Here is a 24,623-nt window from a genome sequence, read left to right as displayed (position 1 = left end):
TAGAGTCAGGAGCGGATTTGGGCCCAGCTCTCGGCGGCCGGTGCGGCGCTAGCCTGGGCCTGTCCCTGGCCGCAGTGGCGCCGGCGCATCGGGGCAGGCAGAGGCGCAGAGCCCAGAGCGGTAGAGCCAGAGCCTGAGGCCGCACGCTGTGACGCACTGACGCTGGTAATACTAATTCAGTAACTAATCCCCATTTTCCCATTCAGGCATTCTCACTTCTAATTTCGAATTTAATGTTGAACTCTTCCAGATCTATAGTAGCAATTAAATGATTGAAAATTATAATTGATCATGTGTGTCAAACCGTTGTCCGAACTTTGAAATGCAGAAAAAACCACAGCCACCGAGGTGTTCATTTGCACCCGAGTTGCTGCAATCAGCCTGTTCGTTCGTTGGTTTCATCCAGGGCTTATCAGTCAACCAACAGTGTTTTCCTCTCACAACGAACCAACACCAGCCATCAGCCCAGAAACCAACCAACGAACAAGCCGATGCCTCTTCTCATTTGTATTTTCGAGTTTCCACTAGACCCCGATGGGAATCTGATGACAATAGTGTTTCCTTACAACCCACAAGTACATTATTGGATTCAGATAGGCAGAATCTCGCAACTTATTACGACCAAGGTTTCAGCTACAACAGCAAACCAGTTAACTCTGCATTTCACAGTATGCAAACTAATCTCAAATACGAAAGAAGCATTAACAAAATTCACAACAGGAACAAACAAACACGTTGGCAGACTAAGGAAAAAGTAGGCAAAATGTAGCAAGACTTCGCTGCAGCTGCAGAAGGGAACGAAGAGAATAGACACGTCACTGGGCAGCACACAGCTCTGTCGCTGATGCAGACTTGGTGTAATCCTTTTTTATTTTCTTCAGTGCCACCACAACATCGCTCATCGATAACCTTTGGTCAGGTGAGTCACTTGAGCAGAGCAAACCCAACTCAAATATTGGTGGCAGTAAGTGCTTCAGGTCGGGGGCAGAAGAGGAAGCTTCTTGGAGGATCTGTTCGTCCAGAACATGGAAAATCTCTGATGGAAAGGCTTGGTGAACCCACTGCCTGATGCTCAGATCCCCAACGAACATGGGATCTGTGGGTCTCTTTCCAGTGAATACTTCAAGAAGTATGATTCCAAAGCTGAACACATCGCTCTTGCGGGATGCCTTTCCAAAGGATCCATACTCTGATAGCTCAATAAATTCAGATAACAAGAAGTTAGCACGATTAATCAACCAAATGAGTATATACGATCAAAGATATAGTTATAGCAAAACAGCATACAAGTGGTAGTACCTGGTGCCATGTACCCAAGTGTTCCAGGCATGCTAGCAGTAGTCATTGACTTGTCCTCACCCAATAGCAACTTTGCAATTCCAAAGTCTGCCACGTGTGCCGTCATGTCGCTGTCAAGCAGCACATTGCTAGGCTTCAAGTCACAGTGCAGGGCGACCTCGTAATGCTCATGGTGAAGATAGTCCATTGCCATGAACACATCAAGCATGATCTCCAACCTTTTAAGGAACCCCAAGTTCCTTCTAACTTCAGAGTGTAGGATCTTCTCTAAGCTACCATTGGGCATGTACTGGAGCACGAGCGCTCTGAAGTCCAGGTTGGAGCAGGTGTTTAGTATCCTTATCAAGTTGCGGTGCCGAGCCATGCGAAGCACACGACACTCCGCATCGAAGCTCCTGATGGCCTCTTCCAGCTGCATGTTTAGAACTTTTACAGCAACCACCAAACCATTGCTCAGTTGGCCCTTGAAAACTTTTCCGAAACCCCCAGTCCCCAACTGTAACAGAACCGACCAAATTATAAAAACGTAAGTACAAAAACAATCACCGAAGTGGTTAAATTCCTGTACTTAAGCTCCCATAATCCCAGTAGTCCGGAAATCACGAAGGATTTCAAACAACTCCCGACATACAAACCAAGACCGTAGTGATTCAACACAACACATCATTCGTTACAACATTTCACAAGTGGCATTCGGATTACATCCATCAGAGTTCAAATAAAATATTACAAACCAAGTTCAAATTTGCGGAAGCATCATAGTTTAGTACATAACTTCATAGTTTCAAATACATTGCCAGATCTTAGTCATGTCCCACAAAAGCATCATCAGGTACGAGAACTAGGAGAGACCGCGCCCAACGGTCTAGTCTTCATCCCCAGCCGGGAGAAGGCAATACTTGCAGCAACCAAAGTAGAACTGGTCATCTGCAACAGCTGGAAGATAAATTTTGAGTACGAGAAGGTACTCAGCTAGACTTACCCGTCAAAACCAGAAATAAAGGACACCAAGAGTCATGCAAGGCTTATGAGGTGGGCTAGCTGGACACAGTTGCATAAAAGAGCTTATGAATATAGTAACCAATTTAAACTTCGTATCAAGTTTATCATCATTTACCTGTCCACTAGATTTGCACCTGTACTAGAGCACTCACTTATTAGGAGCAATCAATATTAATCATAGCAGGTATAATAAGGCTGTCATCATCATATCATCATTCCTGAACCATTATGTTATTTAGTGTATCTACTTTAGAGATAAGCCCGTCAAGTTCTCACTAACCGGTGAGAGACGGCGACTCGAATCGAATTACAACTCAGCTGAGGGGGTATTCCTAACTCTCACCCTGGCATACTTTGCAAGGGTAGCCGTGGGTCACCTTTGGTACAACTCAGGAACCAAATTCGCAGGTTCGATCAGCGCCAGCACTCTTAAGGATTACCCTTCTGCCAGGACGATCAGGACTTTTCAATCACTTGCCCTTGGACTCACGCCTACGGCTCCCTTCCGAGGCGTACTTTATACTTATCGACTCCCGGCCTGAGGTGAGCTACTCGGCTTCGTGGTCGGTCTCCGGACCCGGCCAACTAAGAGAGAGGCATGCGTTCAACATGAACAGGAAAGGCTCCAAGATTCGGTCCTTAAACGACACAGACGGAGTCACTACAAACCGGCAAGCCTCCTCCCGGTCTTCATTTCAAATTAAGACAGGTTCTTTTCCACGATAGCAAATATAGGCAACCGTGCCATATGTATATCCCTATATCTCGCAGGTGACAAGAAATCACCTGACTTCTACCGCGTTTAAGCAGAGCTAAGCACTACACGAGCCTGAGCTGCATAGGATTCAGGGTATCAATATCTGGACAAGGATTGGATAACCAATGCAGCAAGTGTTTGCATCAAACACCTAAACTTAATGCAACAATATATATATGTAACAATAATACTTTAACTGCACTTCGGAAATTAGGAGGCTTAATATGCTCCGGGGCTTGCCTTTCACAAAGTTGCACGGACGGTGATCCGGGCACTCAACGGCGACCTCGTCTGGCACTTCTCCCGAGGGCTGCACCTCCTGAACCTCCGGTGTTGGCTGCTGCTGCTCCCCGCTCGGTTCCTCGAATTCCAACAGTGTCACTCCTTCCGGTACACCTATTGCATGCCGATGCACAAGATAAATATCATGGATGCATAAGGAATGACATGATGCTCATGATGAATGGATCACAGTAAGTGTTTAACGAAAACATCACTGGACACTCGTTTACCGATTAAGAATAGCTCTATTCAAATCACTTTAAAACATGTATCTAACTTAACTTGAAGAACAAGGTCAACTTACCTAACTTGCATAACCTAAGATAAAGATGCTCATCTTCAGTTAAAGGCCTAACACCTAGGAACATTACCACAAGCTTAGGAATAGTAAAGGCATACTTAAATCAACAGTTAAGGTTTCATATGCAAACTAGCAGTTCCTTAATTCAATCACAACAAGAGTTCTACAATTTCAAATGACTTGCAAGAGTACATTCTGGAAAGCTTATGAAATTCTCTACAAATCATTTATAAACATCAAAGCATGATTCTTACGTTAACCAAATCGAATTCAAGTAAACATAGAATCTGTCCAGAAATGGCAGCTTTACTAAATTAAATATTTAGTGATGATGAAAAAGCATAATTGGACCAAACTAAGTTTACCAACTTGTTGTGCATACCAGAGGAACATCAGAAAGTATAGTGCCAACTTCTAAATAAATTATTTAATATCCTTTTCTAATTTATTTAGTTAATTAGGTGATTAAAGCAACATATAGTAAAACTATACAGAAAAATCTACAAAAATTACAGTAGCTACTTCATGCTTCACATAGACTACCATAAAAATTTCAAAGCAATTGGACAAACAGAACTTGCTGTATCAAAAATAATAGATGGCATGTCTCTTTCTAGCATAATTAGGAAACCCTATTGAAAAGTGTCAAGCAACAGATTTCACATTTTTTCTAGTATCATTCTAGCATAAGAATAGCACTCACCAAATTTTACCTTTACTGGATCTATAGAAAAATTATGAAAATTCACACAAGATCCATCCATGCAAACAAGAGAATTACCTAACTCCTACATACAGTGTCCAAAATGTATGAAAATTTAACTACAAGCTATTCATGATATGAGCAGTACACCATAACAATTTCATGTCATTTGGAGCTACACAGGAAAAGATATAATTACCCCTATTTCCCACATGATTAAAAGAGATAATTAGCAACTTCATTTTTCATAACAGAACATGGCATAAATTATATTTTTAAAATAAACTAGACATTACCAGGGACTCAACAAAATTGGAACCACATCATTTGGATCTACCAACCAAGAGATATACATTTTTGAATATGTACTCAAATATGTGAAAAAGAATAAAACAAAATAAAATGGAAAACCTAACCAGCTACTGGGCCGGCCCGGAAAAGCACGGCGGCCCGCGACGCACGCGCGTCAGCACTCAGCGCGGCCCAGAAACACGGCGCGGCCCACGGCCGGCTCCCGCCTGCGCGCGGCTGCTGATGAGCGGGCCCCGCAAGTCAGAGAGACAGATAGGGGAGGGAAGAAGAGCGACGGTGTAGCTCGTCGCCGGTGGCAGCTCCGGCGAGGCCATCGGTACCAGCGTGTTCACCTCACCCTGCGCACCTAGGGGTACCATCAATTGCGGCTATTACGGTGGCTAGGGGAAATGGCGACGGCCATGGCGGCGCACGGCCGCGGTTTGGCCAGCTCCGGCGAGCCGACGGCGTCACGGCCCTAGTGGTCTACCCTACGAGCATCAGCATCACTCACTAGACCAAGAGCAAGGGAAAGAGGGGATAGCAAGAGGCTCGAGCGGCACAGCGACGTGCGAGCTCGGCCGACGGCGGTCATGGCGACCCGGTGGAGCCGCCGTCACGGTGAGTTCTACCTGAGGCGAGGATGAGGTTACGGTGAGGTCGAGGACGTGGAGGGGCTCACGGTGGTGCTGTGGTTCAGGGGAATCAGACGATGGCGTTCGGTTACGGGTGATTTGGCTCGGAGGCGTCATGGTGTTCCCGGTCGCCGCGCTCGTGTGGAAGAGGATGGCAGAGAGTGAACTGGCGAGATGAAGAGGGAGTGAGCGAGGCGCTGGCTTTCATCTGGGAGCACGGCGCGCGACGTGGAGGCGCTAGCTGAGCATGCACGCCACGCGGTGGCCAGACTCTGAATCGGTCGGCCACGGCGTTCACTGACGGTTTTCTGAAACTTCGATTCAGTGCTCCATGGCGATGACTGACAGTGAGACTTGACGACGTTTGATCTCTTAAACCGTGACGAGTTAGTGGAAGAAACATACATGAAAGTTGTAGAGTGAAGATAGGGCTCCAACAATTCTTGAGACACCAACAGCTAATTCTCCATGGATCATAAGTTGTATCAAGCCAAAGTTGGCTCGATCCAACTGGAATGGTATCTATGACTTAGAAAATTTTCTAAGTATGAAATCAGCAGGGAAACCTGACTTGTGGGCCCTGTTTGAGTATGTTCTAGCCATTTTCATGAGATGGTCATATTGAGACTTTTGTTCCTTGATAAATTGGCTACAACTTTGGTAAAGGGTGCACATCCATGCAAGGTCTCTAGGTTGGACTTTTTAATCAGTCAAACAGAGTCACTCTATGGGTCATCCTAAGTCAAACCTCCACCTAGAGGGCAATTTAGTCATTTTGGTCCACATGAACAATGTCCCATCAATTACCCTAAGTGTAGTTAAGGTGTATTAGACCATAATTAACCACTCTACACAAGTGCTACACCAACTTCTAAGTATCACATGTGATGAAACAACAAAACACTCAATTTACCCTAATGTTGCAAATCCATGTTTCACATGTTTTATGACTTTGTTGCAATTTTAAACTTATCATATTACTACCATGTTGCCATGTTTCAAGGTATGAGAAACTCATGCTGCATTCACATGGTGCACTACTACCATTCACAAGCAATCAAGTATGAAACAAACATAATTGAGAATGTTGCATATACATGTTTCAGTACAATGGCATGATGAGATAGATGATGCACATGTTTATGAAATGAAATGCAATTTTGTGGGAGCCAAACACCTAGGGTGTTACACCAACAGGTTGTCGTCGCTGAAATTTGCTGTGGCATGAACGAGGTCATGGTAGGAGACAATTCTGTGCTCAACCATGTCACCTTGATCAACGATGGTAGAGCTTTTAGCCTCTCCCTTGCTCTTAAGTTTCCTTCTGATCATCAGGCAAACACAAAGCAGAGTAGACCCAAATGCTACGGCAGCAGCAAGGATTACATATTTCAAGAAGCGCCTAATATTCGTGTGAGACTTTTCATGACGACATGGCAAAAATCCGAGGCGTGGAGCGTCACGTAGCCCAGCATTCCCAATCAAAGATTGGATCGTGATATTTGAGAATATACCTCTCTCTGGTATCCTGCCTTCTCTAGCTTATTAAAGGAGAGATTCAGAGTTGTTAAGAATGTGAAGTTAGCAAAGAACATGGGAATGGTGCCAGAGAGATTATTTGAGGAGAGATCTAACGCTTGTAGGCTAGTAAGCTCTTGAAACGAGTCTGGGATAGAGTTTTCGAACGAGTTGTGTGACAGATTTAGGTTAGTGAGCATCCTAGGTTGTCCAAACGATTCTGGGATGCTTCCAGCAAAAAATTGGAAGACAGGTCCACTGTACCCACTTGTTTTAACCCACCTACATCCCCGGGTAATTCACCTGTAAAGAAGTTATGAGAAAGATCTAGCTCGATAACCTTCTCAAGGCTAAAAAGGCTTGCCGGTATTGTTGAACCCAACTGGTTCTGGGAGAAGTCGATGTGTTCTAGCCAGCTAAGATTGCCAATGCTATCCGGTACAGAGCCTAAGAATTTGTTTCCTTGGAGAAAATAATTGCTGTAGGCTTTTGAGTGTACCGATTTCTGCTGGGATATGGCCTGACAAGTGATTGCTTGAGACATCAAAGAACGCTAGATTTTGCATCACTACGATAGACTCTGGGATTGGCCCTGTGAGCAGGTTGCCGGAGAGTCCTATAGTTTCAAGGCTACTTAAGTTTGACAGTGTCGATGGAAGCCTGCCTGTTAACTTGTTGTAACCTGCCGTAAAGCGATATAACTTTGTAGACAGGTTTCCCACGAGGTCTGGGAATCCCCCGGCGAAGGAGTTATCAGATATGTCAAGGATCTGGAGTTTCCTACAGTTGGAAAGTGTAACAACCCAAAAATCTACACACCAAAAATCACAACTACAAAAATTTTCTTCAAAACCCCATGTGATGATAAGTGATATTTGTAGGAGCTAACCCTAGGTGTTGCATTAGTTGTAACCCAACTAGACAATCTCATGAGCACAGCATGTCATTGTTAATTATGTTTATTAAAAATCCTAATAAATAAAATATTGCATACATTGTTTAACTCAAATTGTGATTTGGATCTCCACTTGCTTTATGTAATGCTTATCAACTCCTTTAAAGTTATAAACCATAAAGTAAATATTAATCAAACCAAAGAATAACAGCTTAAGGTGAAAACTATTTATATTTTTGTATAACAAAAACTACAACTATTTTAGTTACACAAAGTAGCTAAATAAATCAAACTCTAACCAATTGGCAACAAATAAAAAGAAAGGAAATGGAAGAGGAAAATAGAAAGGCCATCTGACCCAGCTTGTGGCCTGTCCATCTCCTTGGCCCAGCTCGCCAACAGCCATGCCAGCCCAAGCAACCGAGTTGGCCCAGCTCGCCCTCAGACCCCACGCGCTCCCAACGGCTGGCCCAGCTCGCCCTCCCGGCCTCGCTGGCCTGCTAGCGCTCGTGGCCCACGCAGCCAGCCCGCATGCCACGCCGTCGTCTCTCCCCGCGCTGGCTGACGGGTGGGGCACCCTCGTCATCCCCCTCCTTGGTCCCCTCCTCTGCTTTCGGAAAACAGAGCACCGGTACCGTGGGGAAAAGAAAAATCCAATGCCGCCTCGATCCCTATCCGTCGTCCGTGCTCTCACAACCGACCTCGAAAGCCCGTTGGATGGGTGCCACGCAGGCACCGGCTGCCCGACAGGGTCACGCACGGTGCATGACCGCTGCCGCGCGCTCCTGCCATGGCCATGGCCGAGCCGTGACTTTGTCGCCCCCCTGTCCCCCGCCTTGCTGACCAAGGAACACGAAAACGGTTTCGCCATCACGCCCACGATCGCGCCGCGGCCCAGAACCCTAGCCCAGCCTCGCTAGAGGCCCTTCGATTGCCCCTCGATCTCCATCCGCCATTCATCGAGCTCCATGGCCGAGCTTCGGCTATAAAAGCCCCAGCCCCGGGTGCCCCAGAGCTCTCCCATCGCCCCGCCGCCACTTTGTGGCCGTCCACTGCGCACCTGAGCCAAGAGAGAAGAGGGATAGAGGAAGAAGAAGGAGCGCTCGATGTCGCCGGTGTCGCCGGAGCGGAGGACGTCGCCCCGATCAACCACGTCGACGTTGCTGCTCGGCACGGCACGGCCTCGTCTCGACACGGCCACGACCCGCCGCTGCATCGCCTAGCCTCGCCGAGCACTGCGGTGAGCACCTTGCTGAGACCTCTCCCCAGCTAACCGGCACGAGCCTGCCGCCGTTTGAGACCTACCGATGCCTCTGTGCACTCGGCCAGCCACCACCGGAGGCCGCCGAGGCAGCACTAGAGCACCGCTGTGCCCGCAATAGCCTTGTGAAGCTCACACGCACCACCGAGTCGACTCTCCGAGGCCATAGCCACCTCACCGACGCCGCCATCGTGCCCGTAAGACCGCCGCCGTGGCCGGCACACTACGGGACCCCGCACGCCACGTTAACCCCACCAACGAGGACGCCGAGGCTCGACGGAGCTTTCGCCCGCATCAATCGCGCACTAGCGTCGCTGGCGAGGCTCACTAGGCGCTCGCCGTCGGTGTGTAAGCCGCCGTGGAAAAGCAGAAAGGGGGTGAGATGGGCAGCGCAGCCCTGCGCTCGGTCCACCGTGAACTAGACGAAGGAGACAGTAGCGTGGACACGGTCCACCACAGACTGTGTCTGTGGTCCATGGGCCGTGACTACACCGCGAACCGTGGACTCGAGCCCGACCCGAAACCCAGAAGGCGATGTGGCACTCTGTGACGAGGCCACGTGGCGAGCTGAGCCTAGCCCATACCTAGGCCCAACTGGCCCAGTTCAGACCCGGCCCGCGTTGACGATTGACCGGTCAATGTTGATGGTTGACCTGGGCCCACATGTCAGTGTCACAGATACACGAGACCCACATGTCGGCAAGTGACGTCATACTGACGCCACGACGACGTCACGCGGGTCCCACCTATCAGTAACAACACAGCCAAGATGACGTCATGCTGACGTCACGATGACATCAGCTGCTGACGTTAGTATCACTGGCCCCACACGTCAGTGACCCTGATCCGTTGACCGTTGACTCACCCGTTGACTTGACGTTGACTTTGACCGGACCCACATGTCAGTGACCCAAGAGCCCCTGGTCCCACCTGTCGGACTGATGACGTTGATGACGTCAGCAGGACCCCCACTTGTCAGCTCAGAGTCGAGCCAATGACGTCATGCTGACGTCAGCATGCCACGTGGACCAGTCACAACGTGACACATGTCAGCCCAGGAATAATTCAGCCTTTTCTATTTTCAGAAATGATTTAAACTTTGGAAATTCATAACTAATTCATACGAACTCAGAAAAATGCAAGACCAGGACCAAAATTCATCTAAAATCAAGCTCTACGCAATGAACTCATGTTTGAGTGCATTTGGCTAATGCGACTATAATGCGATCGATGCAGACTCAGAGGAGAACCAGACGGACGAGGATCGTGAGTATCGTGAGGAGTATGGAGACGACTACACTGAAGATGCCACATCCCACCCAACCTCGTAGCACCTATTACGCATGGCTAATATAGAACTGCTATTGCTTTACTTTACTGTTATAATCATACTATAATAGGACTTGCATGGTAGTATGCTTACTTGATGGCCTCTACCTTGACGCAACCTTACCCCTGCATACCCTGCTATTAGGCTAGACACACGCTCACTGCTATATTTCATTACTTGTACTTCTACTACGCTTATACTACATTAATGCGTGGTGTTATCTGGACTATGGGGAGAGTGCTGCGTGTGTGACTTGGGTGTGTGGAGGGTGAGAGTTGTGTCGACCAAGTTGGAGTATACGACGAGCCTGGGGCAAGTCATGCCGTGTGGTGCTACCTGGGCACCCCTGGGATGGATACCTGTGGTGGGTAAACGGTATATGAGGTGGCCCTAGGTGTGAACCTATGATAGGAGGAGCCCAGGGTGGAGGTGCTATGGTGGCACGATAAATGGAAACCCTGATGAAGACATTCTGGCTTGGTCATCCCTAAGGACTTACTAGTACTCAGATTTATCGGGAAACCTTACGTACCACTCGCCCTATATGGTGCGGGACGGTCGGACTACTTGGTAGGATATTGCCACTACTGCTAGGTTGATAGCGGATAGTGTAAGGAGGTACGGGGCATGGAGGATTTCCCCCACACCCTTTCAAGACTTCATGGAGACCTTGTGGACCCGGCTCATGACTCACAGTTTCAGCCACCCCAAACTAGACTTGGGGTGTACCAGGGCTGAATGGTAGAGTGGCATTATCCTAGGCTAGCAAGCGGCTGGAATCAGCCCAGTTGGCGATGGTCAGCAAGGAAGATAGATCTTGTGGTTATGTAAAACCTCTGCAGAGTGTATGGTTGGTCGATCGATACATGTGCCGACTTGTCGGCTATGGACCTTTCCTGGGTTTCTCTTAAACTAGATAAAGAGATGAGTCCTTCTCTTCTTCCTCCGTGAGAGAGTGTCGGTCGTGGCCAGGGACTACGGGCCTTGAGACAGTGCCGAGAGGGAGTTGGCTTGTCGACTGAGAGATGGTATGGTGATGGTGTGGATGGTGGTATATCGATCCCAGGATCGAAACCTGGCTCTAGAAAGGGAATGGGGTGGAATGTGTGTGGGAATGGTGTTAAAACTGGACCATCTATTATTATATACTTGATATGCTATTGCATAGGAAACCCCAACCTTATAGGTTCCTTTTGATTATATCCAACTTGCATCCAATTTCCACAAAGTAATGCTCATAGGGTGGGAGTGGCCAGTACGAATCGTACTGATAAATTTTGGCACACAGGTTCTGCTGAGGAGTATAGTTTCAAGGAGTTTGACGGTTGAGGGGTTCGTGCCTACGCTCGAGTTTGACGATCTTATCTTCAAGTTGTTCTGAATGAATGCTACTTTTAATTCGGCCAATGCGGCGATGTAATAATTTATGTAATTCCACACTATTTGTACTCTGATTTTATCGTTGTATGGATGTGATATTCGACTGGAATTTGGGTAATATGATCTACAACGGTCTTATTACACCTCGACTCTATGGATTTCCCTTCGCAGAAATCAGGTCGCTTCAGTTGGTATCAGAGCCATACTTGACCATAGGACGAAACCCTTAGAAATGGACGATAGAATAGGACGTGAACAGCCCTTCTTTTGGTTATATACCGACCCTGCATTTACTTTTATGCAAGGCTTATCTATTATTGACCTGCTAACACCTGTTCCTTAAAACATGCAGATGGCAACGAACATCGACTGGCCGCCTCTAGGGCCGCTACCTCTGGACCACGCCAAGCTTACCTTCGACCTACGTGAGCTCGAGGGTTTTACACGGACCCTCTGCCGAGTTCTCATCACGTTAGGTGTCCCCGACGAGCTTGTCAAGGTCACCTGCACCGAGAAGCCAGCTCAGGAAGGAGGAATAGAAGGACCGATTGTCACCTCAGTCGAGTTCCCAGCTAGCACTACCTTACCTTCTATCCTAGCTTTCATCGAGATGACTATAGAGGACACAGTCAAGGAGGGACTGCAACCTATCTCACATAAGGCACTTCGCAGAGTGATGAGGGACCACTACGAGCACCTAAAGGCGACAGAGTTCCGTCTACTTCCCTAGGCCCTCGACCTCAGCCTTACTCCTAGTGAGCAGAGCTTCACAGCCGGCAGAGTTATCTTTGCCAAGGAGGACAAATGCCTTCGCGTCTTGGCTATCCACCTACTAGAGCAGGACAGGTACGTGACCCAGCTGGAGCAAAGGAGACGTCAGGACCAGGCCCTTCTATGGGAGTACTAGGAGCAAGACTCGTAGGGAGCACAGGAGCGAGCTAGTCTACTTGAGATAGTCGCCAAGCTACAGGATGAGCTCAACCATCGTGAAGAAGTCCACAGAACTAAGGTCGTAGACTTACAGGACAAAGCCACCGACCTAGGCAACAGGAACTGCTACCTCGACAGCAAGGTCTTGGAGTTGCAAAGAGAGTTGGATGACAAGAAGGCCGAGTTCAACTGCAGAGAAGACAGAGAGAGGTCCAAGGGGATTGATATGCTGAAAATTCAATCTCGGAACAAGACCATGACTTAGGATTTAGAGGAGTTCAGGAAGAAGGCCGTTCGCAACCAGGGTCACCTGATCAAGGCACTCAGGCAGAACGAGTACCTACAGGACAAGTGTGAGAGGACATGGCAGGCTTGGCAGAAGTCTGATAGGAAGCGCCTTAGGGAGATGAAGGGTATGTGGGATTAGCTGCCCAAGGAGATTCACAGCAAGACAAAGCCTAGGATAGAGGAGTTTGAGTTAGCCCTGACTTGCCTCAACCTAGATGCCTACCCTACCCTACCTGGAGCCAAGCCTACTGAGGAGCTTGCTGAGGCCTTGAAGTACGTGTCCCGACTTCACAAGTCTGACGAAGAGATCGAGATCGAGAACAGTCGTATCCCAGCTACGGTGTACGAGTTAGAGTAGAATGACCCTATGTGGTCATGAGTCATGTCAGTGGCTTCCATAAGTTGTACCCCATGATGTACCCCTTATGAGATGTATTATGAGACACTAATGCATAGTACGATTCTCGCACGTCTTCAAGTGTAACTACTGGAGATGATGCTGTGTAATAAAACCCATGTAATGAATGTTTTGGATCTTATTGCATCTTATGGATCTTATTGCTTCTTTGTAATGAGTGTTGGATAGTATAAATGTTTTTATTTAAATCATCAAAATCATGTAATCATATTGAATTATAAGCACTTATGGCATAAACACTAAATTCTCTATGATCCGTGTTGCAGATGCCGAACCGCCGATCTTATCGCCTAATGAACCGTGGACGTGCGCCCACCCCCAAACCAGTCGAACCAAATGGGGGGCGTGGTGGCAACAACCGTGGCTATGGCCATGGCCGTGGACGTCGAGGGATACCCTTCAACCTGGAGAATACCCCACCGCCTGAGGAGAACCTTCCTCCACCACCACCACCAAACATGGCAGAAGCGATGGCACAACAGACCCAACTTCTTGCAGCTCTGGTTAACGGAGCAAACTAGGAGGTCAGCAGAATGACTTCCAAAGGAAGCTAGAAGGATTCCTGAAGCTAAGGCCACCTACCTATGATGGCACCGACCTTGACCCGCTTGTAGCCGATGACTGGCTCAAGGAGATGGAGAAGAAGCTTGACCTCACTACTTTCATCGACGATGAGTGTGTTGGAGCAGCCGCACACCATCTCACAGGTGCAGCACGCGCCTGGTGGGACAGTTTCAGTGATTCCCATGAGGACCCTGCTAACATTTCATGGGATGAGTTCACCGAAGCATTCACTGAGTATCACATTCCCAAGGGTATCATGGAGGCCAAAGCTGAGGAGTTCCGCAACATCAAGATGGGAAAGTACAGGGTGACTGAGTACACTACTCGTTTTACCAATCTTCTTCGCTATGCACCTTCCTATGTTGTGAACTCTGAGAAGGAGAAGCTGTACTATTACCGCAAGGGACTTAACCCGCACATCAAGTTGAAGTTTGGTGGTATTGAAAGTAACACGTTGCATGCTCTGGTGGATCGCTGCATCCAGATCGAGAAAGATCGTGCTAAAGCTGGAGAGGAGTATAGGGAGAGGAAGCGTAAGCCTAAGGAGTCTTTCCATGGCCGTGATCGCAAGAGGTTCCGTAGAGATGCACCATCCAGGGAATGCTCTCGCCACAACAGAGATGACAACCCTGGATTGAGTAGGGGTAGTGGAGGCTACACCGCCAAATACTCCCGCCCTGCTCAGGATCGTTACACCCGAGACCGTTATGCTCAGGACTGCAACACTCAGGACCGTTTTAATCATTCCCGCTCTGTGAATGAACGCCCAGCACAGAACCGCTCCACACCAAGCACTAGAAACTGGAAGGCACCCGCACCAACCGCTACAGGCAGTACGCCTTTCACCTGCTTCGCTTGTGGCCAGCCAGGTCACAAAGCCGCTGAGTGCCCTTAGAACTCAGCTGCTCAGAAGTCTCAGTTCAAGGGATCTGCTACCCGTGGATGTCTCAACCATCTGGACGCCGAGGAAGCATAGGCTGCCCCTGACGTGGTGTATGGTATGTTTTTAGTTAATGGCAATACTGCATCAGTTCTATTTGACTCTGGAGCAACTTGTTCTTACATATCATCCAAGTTTGCACAAGAGCATGACCTACCTGTAACCCCACATGGAAAGCCTATCATCACTAGTTCACCTTTAGGAGACCTAAAATGCACCCACATCTGTAAGGGAGTGAGTCTTACCATTGAGGGTCTTATCTTTAAAGCCGACCTAACCCTGTTACCTTCCACAAACCTAGATGTCATCTTAGGTATGGATTGGTTAACCATTCACCAAGGTATCATACCATGTTCACCTAGATATGTCCAAGTGACCCACCCATCAGGCCAAGTCATTAGATGTGAACCCCAGTCCAGAAAGTCCACCTCTATCCTGTGTGCCCTTAAAGCCAGTTTAGAATCACAGAAAGAGGAGAAGACAGTTCATGATGTGCCTGTGGTTAGAGACTATCCCGATGTATTCCCTGAAGAATTACCAGGTATGCCACTAGACCATGATGTAGAGTTCATCATTGATCTTTTGTCGGGAATAGGACCCATTGCCAAGAGACCCTATCGTATGTCAGTTGATGAACTGGCCGAGCTCAAGAAACAGCTTGATGAGCTCATCTCGAAGGGATATATCAGACCCAGTGCTTCACCCTAGGGATCCCCTGTTCTATTTGTTAAGAAGAAGGATGGCTCAATGAGAATGTGCGTTGATTACCGGAAGTTGAACGCGGTCACCATCAAGAACAAGTACCCCCTGCCAAGGATTGATGATCTGCTTGATCAGCTTTGAGGTGCCAAGTATTTCTCCAAGATTGATCTCAGATCCGGCTATTATCAGATGAAGATTCGAGAGAGTGACATCCCGAAGACAGCTTTCGTGACTAGGTATGGGCAGTTTGAGTTCACCGTGGTGTCCTTTGGACTCACGAACGCTCCCGCCTACTTCATGAACATGATGAATAAGGTTTTCATGGATGATCTAGATAAGTTCGTGGTAGTATTTATTGATGACATCCTTGTCTACTCATCCACCGCTGAAGAACACGAACATCATCTAAGAATGGTGCATGAGAAACTAGCCCAACATTAGCTCTACGCAAAATTTAGCAAATGCGAGTTTTGGCTACAGAAAGTTGCCTTCCTAGGCCATGTACTATCAGCTGAAGGTGTCACAGTTGACTCAGCCAAGATTAAAGCTGTGAAAGAGTGGGATCAACCCCGTAATGTGATAGAAGTCAGAAGCTTCTTGGGATTGGCTGGATATTATCGCCGATTCATCGAAAACTTCTCCAAGATAGCCCGTCCAATGACCAACCTTCTGAAGAAGACTAAGGAGTTTGAATGGACGCCCGAGTGCGAACAAAGCTTCTAGGAATTGAAACAGAAGCTTACCACAACTCCTGTGCTAGCATTGCCTGATATCAGCAAAGATTTCGTGGTCTATTATGATGCATCCCGTCAAGGACTTGGTTGTGTACTAATGCAAGATGGAAGAGTGATAGCATATGTGTCTCGACAGTTGAAAGAACACGAGAACCGTTACCCAACCCATGATCTTGAGTTAGCAGCAGTTGTGCATGCTTTGAAGATCTGGAGGCACTACTTGATAGGCAACAAGTGTGATATCTATACCGATCACAAAAGCTTGAAGTACTTTTTCACTCATTAAGATCTAAATATGAGGCAATGCCGATGGCTAGAATTGATCAAGGACTATGACCTAGAAATTCACTATCATCCGGGAAAAACTAATGTAGTCGCAGATGCTCTCAGTCGCAAGAGTTACTGTCACACCTTGATCACTGAATCCGTACCACCTGAGCTCAAGGAAGAGATTGAAGTTTTCCAGCTTGAGATACTACCGCATGGCTTGTTGAATGAGCTCCGCATACAGTATGATCTCACAGATTGTATCCGTCAAGCTCAGAAAAGTTGTGAAGAGATCGAATATCTCCGTGGTCTGATGAAACTAGGCTACAAGACCAACCACCAGGAAGATGAACAAGGAACCATCTGGTTCAAGAACAGAATCTGTGTTCCATCTGACCCGGTACTACGAGAGGGAATTCTGTCAGAAGCTCACGATTCCAAGTACTGTATTCACCCTAGAGGTTCAAAGATGTATCAAGACTTGAAGAAACACTTTTGGTGGAAAGGCATGAAGACAGACATTGCAGGACATGTGGCACAGTGTGATACCTGTAATAGAGTCAAGGCTAAACATCAAAGGCCTGCAGGATTGCTGAAGCCTCTTGACGTTCCCGAGTGGAAATGGAAGAGCATATCCATGGATTTCATAGTTGGATTGCCCCGTTCACAGAAAGGCAATGATTCCATCTGGGTGATTGTTGATCATTTGACCAAGATTGCTCACTTTGTACTAGTTAAGACCAAAACCGATGCTGAAAAATTGGTAGATCTATATGTTGAACATATTCTCAGACTGCATGGAGCACCCTCTAGCATTGTATCTGATCGTGGTCCTCAGTTTGTGTCCCGATTCTGGGAAGCTCTGCACAAGTCTATTAGAACCAAACTTGATTTCAATACCGCTTATCACCCACAGATAGATGGATAGACAGAACGAGTAAATCAGATCTTAGAAGACATGCTTCGTGCTAGTGTACTGAATTATGGCTCTGCTTGGGAGAAATGCCTACCCTATGCAGAGTTCTCTTACAACAACAGCTACCAAGCCAGTATCAAGATGTCACCATTTGAAGCTCTGTATGGTAGACCTTGTAAGACACCTTTGATGTGGTCCCAACCAGGAGAAAGATCGTTCTTTGACTCCGCTAAGATTCAAGATGCAGAAGAAGGAGTTGCGCAAGTAAAGGAGAATTTGAGAATTGCTCAAAGTCGATACAAGAGCTATGCTGACAAAAGGAGAAGATAACTTGAGTTCAATGTGGGAGATTTCGTCTATCTCAAGGTATCCCCACTACGTGGAACTGTCAGATTCCATGTGAAAGGAAAGCTTGCCCCTAGATTTGTTGGCCCATACAAGATTTGCAAGAGGATTGGAAAGCTCGCCTATAAACTTGAGCTACCTGAGGAATTGATGGGTGTACATCCCGTATTCCATGTCTCACAGCTACGCAAGTGTTTGAGAGTGCCCGATGAAGTAGTTCCAACTGATACACTTGACATTCAAGATACACTTGAGTATAAAGAACATCCTATCAGAATTCTGGGTAGAGATATCAAAGAGACCCGAAGCAAGACTATTCCTATGTGCAAGATCCAATGGAGCAATCACACAGAGAGAGAAGCAACATGGGAGAAAGAGTCTGACCTCCGGCTACACTATCCTTATCTCTTCGAAGAGTACGTTACGCTTTAATCTCGGGGACGAGATTCTATTAAGAGGGTAGGACTGTAACAACCCAAAAATCCACACACCAAAAATCACAACTATAAATTTTTTCTTCAAAACCCCATGTGATGATGAGTGACATTTGTAGGAGCTAACCCTAGGTGTTGCATTAGTTGTAACCCAACTAGACAATCTCATGAGCACAGCATGTCATTGTTAATTATGTTTATTAAAAATCCTAACAAATAAAATGTTGCATACATTGTTTAACTCAAATTGTGATTTGGATCTCCACTTGCTTTATGTAATGCTTATCAACTCCTTTAAAGTTATAAACCATAAAGTAAATATTAATCAAACCAAAGAATAACAACTTAAGGTGAAAACTATTTATATTTTTGTATAACAGAAACTACAACTATTTTAGTTACACAAAGTAGCTAAATAAATCAAACTCTAACCAATTGGCAACAAATAAAAAGAAAGGAAATGGAAGAGGAAAATAGAAAGGCCATCTGGCCTAGCTTGTGGCCTGTCCATCTCCTTGGCCCAGCTCGCCAACAGCCATGCCAGCCCAAGCAACCGAGTTGGCCCAGCTCGCCCTCAGACCCCGCGCGCTCCCAACGGCTGGCCTAGCTCGCCCTCCTAGCCTCGCTGGCCTGCTAGCGCTTGTGGCCCACGCAGCCAGCCCGCATGCCACGCCGTCGTCTCTCCCCGCGCTGGCTGATGGGTGGGGCACCCTTGTCATCCCCCTCCTTGGTCCCCTCCTCTGCTTTCGGAAAACAGAGCACCGGTACCGTGGGGAAAAGAAAAATCCAATGCTGCCTCGATCCCTATCCGTCGTCCGTGCTCTCACAACCGACCTCGAAAGCCAATTGGATGGGTGCCATGCAGGCACCGGCTGCCCGATAGGGTCATGCACGGTGCATGACCGCTGTCGCGCACTCCTGCCATGGCCATGGCCGAGCCGTGACTTTGTCGCCCCCCTGTCCCCTGCCTTGCTGACCAAGGAACACGAAAACGGTTTCGCCATCGCGCCCACGATCGTGCCGCGGCCCAAAACCCTAGCCCAGCCTCGCTAGAGGCCCTTCGATCGCCCCTCGATCTCCATCCGCCGTTCACCGAGCTCCATGGCCGAGCTTCGGCTATAAAAGCCCCGGCCCTGGGTGCCCTAGAGCTCTCCCATCGCCCCGCCGCCACTTTGTGGCCGTCCACTATGCACCTGAGCCAAGAGAGAAGAGGGATAGAGGAAGAAGAAGGAGCGCCCGATGTCGCTAGTGTCGCCGGAGCGGAGGACGTTGCCCCGATCAAAAACATCGACGTTGCTGCTCTGCACGGCACGGCCTTGTCTCGACACGGCCACGACCCGCCGCTGCATCGCCTAGCCTCGCCGAGCACTGCGCGGTGAGCACCTTGCTGAGACCTCTCCCCAGCCAACCGACATGAGCTCTCCGCTGTTTGAGACCCTGCCGATGCCTCTGTGCACTCGGCCAGCCACCACCGGAGGCCGCCGGGGCAGCACTAGAGCACCGCTGTGCCCGCAATAGCCTTGTGAAGCTCACTCGCACCACCGAGTCGCCTCTCCGAGGCCATAGCCACCTCACCGATGCCGCCGTCGTGCCCGTAAGACCACCGCCATGGCCGGCACACTACGGGACCCCGCACGCCACGTTAACCCCACCAACGAGGACACCGAGGCTCGGCGGAGCTTCCGCCCGCATCAATCACGCACCAGCGTCGCTGGCGAGGCTCACCGGGCGCTCGTCGCCGGTGTGTAAGCCGTCGTGGAAAAGCAGAAAGGGGGTGAGATGGGCAGCGCTGCCCTGCACTCGGTCCACCGTGAACCAGACAAAGGAGACAGTAGCGTGGACACGGTCCACCATAGACTATGTCTGCGGTCCATGGGCCGTGACTACGCCATCCACCGTGGACCGCGAACCGTGGACTCGAGCCCGACCCAAAACCCGGAAGGCGACGTGGCACTCTGTGACGAGGCCACGTGGCGGGCTGAGCCTAGCCCATACCCAGGCCCAACCGGCCCAGTTCGGACCCGGCCCGTGTTGACCGTTGACCGGTCAACGTTGACGGTTGACCTGGCCCCACATGTTAGTGTCACAGATACACGGGACCCACATGTCGGTAAGTGACGTCATACTGACATCATGACGACGTCACGCGGGTCCCACCTATCAGTAACAACACAACCAAAATGACGTCATGCTGACATCAGGTGTTGACGTCAGCAACACTGGCCCCACACGTTAGTGACCCTGATCTATTGACAATTAACTCACCCGTTGACTTTGACCGGACCCACATGTCAGTGACCCAAGAGCCCCTGGTCCCACCTGTTGGACTGATGACGTTGATGACGTCATGATAACGTCAGCAGGACCCCACTTGTCAGCTCAGAGCTGAGCCAATGACATCATGCTGATGTCATGCTGACATCAGCATGCCACGTGGACCAGTAACAACGTGACACGTGTCAGCCCAGGAATAATTCGGCCTTTTCCATTTTCAGAAATGATTTAAACTTCGGAAATTCATAACTAATTCATACGAACTCAGAAAATACAAGACCAGGACCAAAATTCATCTAAAATCAAGGTCTACGCAATGAACTCATGTTTGAGTGCATTTGGCTCCTTTGAATTTTCATTGCTTCTTTATGCTATCCTATAGACGTCGCTAACACGACTATAATGCGATCGATGCAGACTCAGAGGAGAACCAGACGGACGAGGATCGTGAGTACCGTGAGAAGTACAGAGACGACTACACTGAAGGTGCCACATCCCACCCAACCTCGTAGCACCTATTACGCATGGCTAATATAGAACTGCTATTGCTTTACTTTACTGTTATAATCATACTATGATAGGACTTGCATGGTAGTATGCTTACTTGATGGCCTCTACCTTGACGCAACCTTACCCCTGCATACCCTGCTATTAGGCTAGACACACGCTCACTGCTATATTTCATTACTTGTACTTCTACTATGCTTATACTACATTAATGCGTGGTGTTATCTGGACTGTGGGGAAAGTGCTGCGTGTGTGACTTGGGTGTGTGGAGGGTGAGGGTTGTGTCGACCAAGTTGGAGTATACGACGAGCCTGGGGCAAGTCATGCCGTGTGGTGCTACCTGGGCACCCCTGGGATGGATACCTGTGGTGGGTAAACGGTATATGAGGTGGCCCTGGGTGTGAACCTGTGATGGGAGGAGCCCGGGGTGGAGGTGCTGTGGTGGCACGATAAATGGAAACCCTGATGAAGACATTCTAGCTTGGTCATCCCTAAGGACTTACTAGTACTCAGATTCACCGGGAAACCTTACATACCAGTCGCCCTATATGGTGCGGGACGGCCGGACTACTTGGTAGGATATTGCCACTACTGCTAGATTGATAGCGGATAGTGTAAGGAGGTACGGGGCGCGGAGGATTTCCCCCACACTCTTCCGAGACTTCATGGAGACCTTGTGGACCTAGCTCATGACTCACAGTTTCAGCCACCCTAGACTAGACTTGGGGTGTACCAGGGCTGAATGGTAGAGTGGCATTATCCTAGGCTAGCAAGCGACCGGAATCAGCCCAGTTGACGACGGTCTGCAAGGAAGACGGATCTTGTGGTTATGTAAAACCTCTGCAGAGTGTATGGTTGATCGATCGATACATGTGCCGACTTGTCGGCTATGGACCTTTCCTGGGTTTCGCTTAAACTAGATAAAGAGATGAGTCCTTCTCTTCTTCTTCCGTGAGAGAGTGTCGGTCGTGGCCAGGGGCTACGGGCCTTGAGACAGTGCCGAGAGGGAGTTGGCCTGTCGACTGAGAGATGGTATGGTGATGGTGTGGATGGTGGTATATCGATCCCAGGATCGAAACCTGGCTCTGGAAAGGGAATGGGGTGGAATGTGTGTGGGAATGGTGTTAAAACTGGACCATCTATTATTATATACTTGATATGCTATTGCATAGGAAACCCCAACCTTATAGGTTTCTTTTGATTATATCCAACTTGCATCCAATTTCTACAAAGCAATGCTCATAGGGTGGGAGTGGCCAGTACAAATTGTACTGATAAATTTTGGCACACATGTTCTGCTGAGGAGTATAGTTCCGAGGAGTTTGACGGTTGAGGGGTTCGTGCCTACGCTCGAGTTTGGCGATCTTATCTTCAAGTTGTTCTGAATGAATGCTATTTTTGATTCCGCCAATGCGGCGATGTAATAATTTATGTAATTCCGCACTATTTGTACTCTGATTTTATCGTTGTATGGATGTGATATTCGACTGGAATTTGGGTAATATGATCTACAACGGTCTTATTACACCTCGACTCTGTGGATTTCCCTTCGCAAAAATCAGGTCGCTTCAGGGAGGACAGCAAGTCGGTTAGATTCCCCTCTAAATTATTGTCCGTCAGAGGTAGACATCGCAGAGCTGGGATGTTCCCAAGTGTTGGTGGCACTGAGCCAGACAGCTGATTCATTTGCAAACCCAGGAAAGACAGGTGAGATAAATTCCCAAGAGAGCTTGGAATTGGGCCAGTCAGCTGACTTGAACCAAGCTGCAGCGCAGTAAGCTGGGAGAGATTGGCAAGAACAGATGGAACAGAGCCAACCAAGTAGTTTGCACCCAATGACAGATAGGTGAGGCGTGGGAGCTGAGCCAACCAAGTTGGCACCAAGTCGGAGAAACGATTCTGATACAAATCGAGGTACCAAAGGTGTTGTTGGCATGCTGCAAGCCCTAGCGGAACCCGGCCTGCGAAGTTGTTCCAGCTGAGGTCAAGCCACTCCAGCATCGGAAGGATGAAACTGCCGTTGCTCGGAATCACACCACTGAGATTGTTATCGTAGAGTGCAATAGCTCGCATCCTCGACATGTTGTAGATGGCCGGGGGCACCGTACGTGCCGCCAAGCTGGTTGTGATTCAGGTTCAAGTACTCAAGCATGGGCAAGGAACCCACACCGTGTGGTATGGGACCCGACAGGCTGTTGTTTATCATGTCGATGTACCGCAGGGAAGGCGTGTTGTTGAACAGACATGGTGGTATGTGGCCACTCAACTGGTTCGTTTCGAGGGAAAGCCTCTGAAGGCTGCGCATGTTGTGCAGCAGCCCCGGTGGGGTCTCCCCCGAGAGGCTGTTGTTGCCTAGGCCAAAAAGTGCGAGCCCCTGTGAGGTTTCCTATGCTGCTAGGGATGGCGCAGAGTCTATTCCCGAACAGAGAAAGGACCCTCAGGCGACGTAGCGTACCAATCTCAGCAGGGATCGAGCCAACGAGGCCGGTGTTGGTCAGGTCGAGCAGGGAGAGGAAAGAAAGGTTACCAAGGTGTGGGCTGAGCTCCCCTTGAAGGACCACGTCCGGCAGCGACAGAGCCGTGACACGTTGCCGTCGGCGGCCGTATGAGACACCGACCCAGTGACACAAGGACACGTTGGCTCTCCAGCTGCTGGCAAGGACACCGAGAGGATCAGAGAGCTGGGATTTGAAAGCCAGCAGCGCGGCGAGGTCGGCGCTGCTGCCGTTGCTCTCACTGGAGTTGGCAGTGGCGGAGGAAGAAGAGACTCCTTGCACAAGGGCTGACAACGAGATGGCCAGCAACAATGGCAGCAATACCGAGCTGCAACTACAAGCAACCGCCATCGGAGTGAGCTGCTTGTGCCAAGGTTGTGTGCTGCTGGCAGGTGCATGCATGTCTGTATACATATACTAATGGAGTAGTAGAATATCGGGCCTCTTTGGCTGGGCTCCTGCTCCGGCTCCGGCTCCCGCATCGTAGTGGAGCTGTAGCCGGAGCCGGAGGAAAAAAAAAAGCAGTTCCTCCCCTCCGAACGGCTCTGTGAGAGAGGAAATAAGAGAGCGAAAACGGGTTCCTAGGGACAGTAGCGTAGTAGGGGAGCCGGAGCCGCCGGGAGCTGCACGCCTTAACGTGCAGGACCTGTAGGGAGTTGGAACGCGTCTTTTGCAATAGTAATTTCCCCGTCGACCTTCTTTTCGGTCTTCTCATGATGACCTTGCATGATGACACAGGAAAAATATGAGTCATGTGCTATTTGATTTTTCCTTGAGGCGGCAATTAGGGGGCGTGATTGGTACGCTGCTTCTACTCGTACATGGCCCATCGCATGCAGGAACCATGTGTGATTGGTAAGCTGCTTTGCTGCTCGGGCCAGGCCAGCCGCATGCACCAGGCGACGTCGAGCTAGGCTCGCTGGAAAGTGGAAACGCGGTTGCTGGGTTGCGTTTCTTTCGGGCCCGGCTCGTGCGAGCGCGCGCCATGTCCCATCTGTGAGAGAACGAGTGCAGACAGCCAAACAAACAAGCGACCAAACAAGGGCTATGTTGATTTTGTATCTATTTATTCAGTCAACTAAACTTGAGGGTCTTGCATATACATAGCCTGTCCTAGCTCAGCCTGGCTGGTAGGAATGAGCCAGACTCTCTTCA

The 24,623-nt window shown here is 48.8% G+C and overlaps 1 pseudogene; it reads right to left on the bottom strand.

Annotated features, from left to right (window-relative positions):
* Positions 1–815: 815 nt before the first annotated feature.
* LOC136489554 (receptor kinase-like protein Xa21) lies at positions 816–23,819 on the bottom strand (annotated as a pseudogene).
* Positions 23,820–24,623: the final 804 nt, after the last annotated feature.

The sequence above is a fragment of the Miscanthus floridulus genome, chromosome 10, assembly GCF_019320115.1.
Source record: "Miscanthus floridulus cultivar M001 chromosome 10, ASM1932011v1, whole genome shotgun sequence".
NCBI classification, from domain to species: domain Eukaryota; kingdom Viridiplantae; phylum Streptophyta; class Magnoliopsida; order Poales; family Poaceae; genus Miscanthus; species Miscanthus floridulus.
The sequence above is the reverse complement of the archived record's forward strand: the minus strand, read 5'-3'. Positions and strand labels throughout refer to the sequence as shown.